Source organism: Cyprinodon variegatus, unplaced genomic scaffold, assembly GCF_000732505.1.
Source record: "Cyprinodon variegatus isolate N-32 unplaced genomic scaffold, C_variegatus-1.0 Scaffold1539, whole genome shotgun sequence".
Taxonomy (NCBI): domain Eukaryota; kingdom Metazoa; phylum Chordata; class Actinopteri; order Cyprinodontiformes; family Cyprinodontidae; genus Cyprinodon; species Cyprinodon variegatus.
Window position 1 is genome coordinate 55,398 of NW_015151992.1, and position 2,599 is coordinate 57,996.

General features: G+C 42.4%; 1 protein-coding gene across 1 annotated transcript in view; it reads left to right on the forward strand.

Moving 5' to 3' along the window:
• The window catches only part of LOC107103836 (sortilin-related receptor-like), a gene marked incomplete at its 3' end in the record, with an annotated part of 77,432 nt that overhangs the window by 1,283 nt on the left and 73,550 nt on the right, over positions 1-2,599 (forward strand). The window lies entirely within an intron of this gene.

Sequence of the window (2,599 nt, forward strand, 5' to 3'; positions counted from 1 at the left end):
ATTTCTCTATCTGGAGAATGGGGCTGTTTGATGGGTTGTCTTCTGCATTCAGAGGGGCCCCTGCCTGTCTTTGCCTAGGGCCCCATATTTCCTATATCACCCCTGGTTGTAGCTGTTGGGTTTTTGTTTCATTCCTGATCATCTGCAGGTCTGTAAGGATGCTGATGTCATCCAGGACTGGAAACGCGCTCTGATGATTCCCTCTGAGACACAGAAGACAATGACTTAGCAGAAAGCAGAGCAGTGAGGTGTTTAAAGAGGATTCACTTTAATTAATGCTTCAGTAACAGTTGGATCAAAGTGTTGAAGTCTGTAAGAAGTGACCTCATCCGTCCATGTTCAGCGTGCTGCAGGCCTCTGTTTGCTGAGGGCTCCTGTGTGGGTTTACATCATTATTAGGCTCAGTGAGAGTCGTGGGCTCTGCTTGCTCTGCTTTGTCATTCAATAACGACCCTCCATCAGGCTGACATGGTGGTTCACACTCAAGCAGTTCTACTAAAATTTACTCCAATAAACACGAAAGAACTGATTTCTGCTGTTTGGACAGAAGCTGCAAAGAAAAGCTGGATGAAAGCAGAGCTGAGAGACAGAGGTCAATATTCAGCTCTGGTTCTAACGCTAGTCTGTCCTGCAGGATTTAGAGGTTTCTCTGCTTTAGCACAGCTAAATAAGGACCCACTTTGGGGATGCCTGCTCTAACGGATCACCAATCTTAGGCTAGGTTTACACTGCAGCCTGAATTGACCCAAATCCAATTTTTTGGCCCAGATGCGACCTGAATCTGATCTCTTCATGGCAGTCTGAACAACACAGATCCGATTTTTTCCAATGTGACCCAGGCCACTTGGCTCTGTGGTCCTGAATCCGATACGAAGCTGATCTTTTCAAATGCGACCTGTGTCTGAACGGATTCATCCGACCTGAACGTCATTAATACCCGACAGTGGTCACTATTATGCGTCTTGTTACGCAGAAGTGGCAAGAAAAAGAACAGTTATATTGATATTTCTACGTCACCTTCTTTGACTCTGCACTATTTTTCCTAAAACTGTCTCGGTGTCGCCCTCTATGGGTGGAAACGGCTACTGCAGATACATTTTCCCACTGATAAGAAAAAAATGAGTGAAAATCTTTTGCTGTTTATGAGAGTAAAATGGAGTGATAGATCTATATAGAAATGGCAAGAAAAACAACAACTATGGCGGATGATGATGCGGAGAGCAGTATTCATGTTTACACATATTGAAAAGGAGTATTTTTTTGTGGTTGGAAAAGACCACTAGATGCGCGCTGGCACTACCGTCCATGTTTACCTTCGTAAACACAGAGCACGCTGGCCTGTGACATCATTGCGTCCTCTACTGCCATGCAGGAAACTTGCGTTGTATGACTGCAGTTCACACAGGAGATCACATACAAGTCGCATATATTTGGAAATATGAACAGCAACGTAAAAAAATCGGATTTCGCAAAAAAAAAAAAAATCAGAATTGAGCATCAAGGCCTGCAGTGTGAACGCAGCCAGAGTCTGGTTCCTGAACCTGTTTCAGAATCCTGGTTCCAATGATGTTAAATAAGCAAATCCAAGAAGAAACCAAACCTTCACATAAAACCTGAGTGGTTGAGTAAAATAAAGAGAATGAAAAGTGAAAATTAGACTAAATCTACTGAAAGATAATGAAAGACAGAAGAGAGAACCTTTTAAAGTAAACTAAAGATGTGAAACCGTGTCCTGTCTGACGGTGTTTACATATAAAGGGAGGCGCTTGTTAAACATTATTTACCCGATACCATCGGAAGCTGTAAAGTTTACGGCCGTTTGGACTCCTGTTTCCCTCTTATTGAACAAAGTTACAACCAAACTCGTTCTCACACTTTTAGAAAAGAGCAGGTGTGTTTTTTTAAGCCCCTCCATTTGCATCGTTTTGTTGTGAAATGCTTTACTTTGTATTTTGTATTTCTTTTCTGGCACTTTAGGGTCCTGTCACACCTTGCTGATTTCTCCAGCGTCTGTCTGACTTCCCAGAATCTCCTAAAACGCCGGCATACGCTGAACTTTCTATGCATTCTTTCAATTATTGGCGTATGCATCAAGTATTCATAACGAGTCCAGAACTTATGTCCAACAAAAGCCTAACTTATGCATAACACACAGCAGCGCATCAAGTTACACGGCTTATGGGTAACTTACACTGAAGGTATGACAACAATCAGATAACTTACATGTAACCTATATACCTCCACATACTTGCCGTATGTTGACGTGTGCCAGTGTGTTTCAGCGTACTCATAATTTCTTCAAAACGTACCAATAACTTATCCAACGTATGCCAGCGTTTTTCATACCTCAGGCATATCCTGGCTAAATCGTCAAGGTGTGAGAGGAGCTTTACAAACTGCAATACAGGAAGTGTGCCCTTGTTAGAAGGATGGTGATAATTACCTGTCACTACATAGTTCCTCGTTTGTCTACACCAATTGCACCAAAACGTCTGTAGTGATGGTTCACTACTAACCCCCCAGTCGGATTCAGCATTTTGTTTCAAAGATATCAAATTTTACTTTACAGTTCACCAACAATTCCCTTTAACGACCCCCC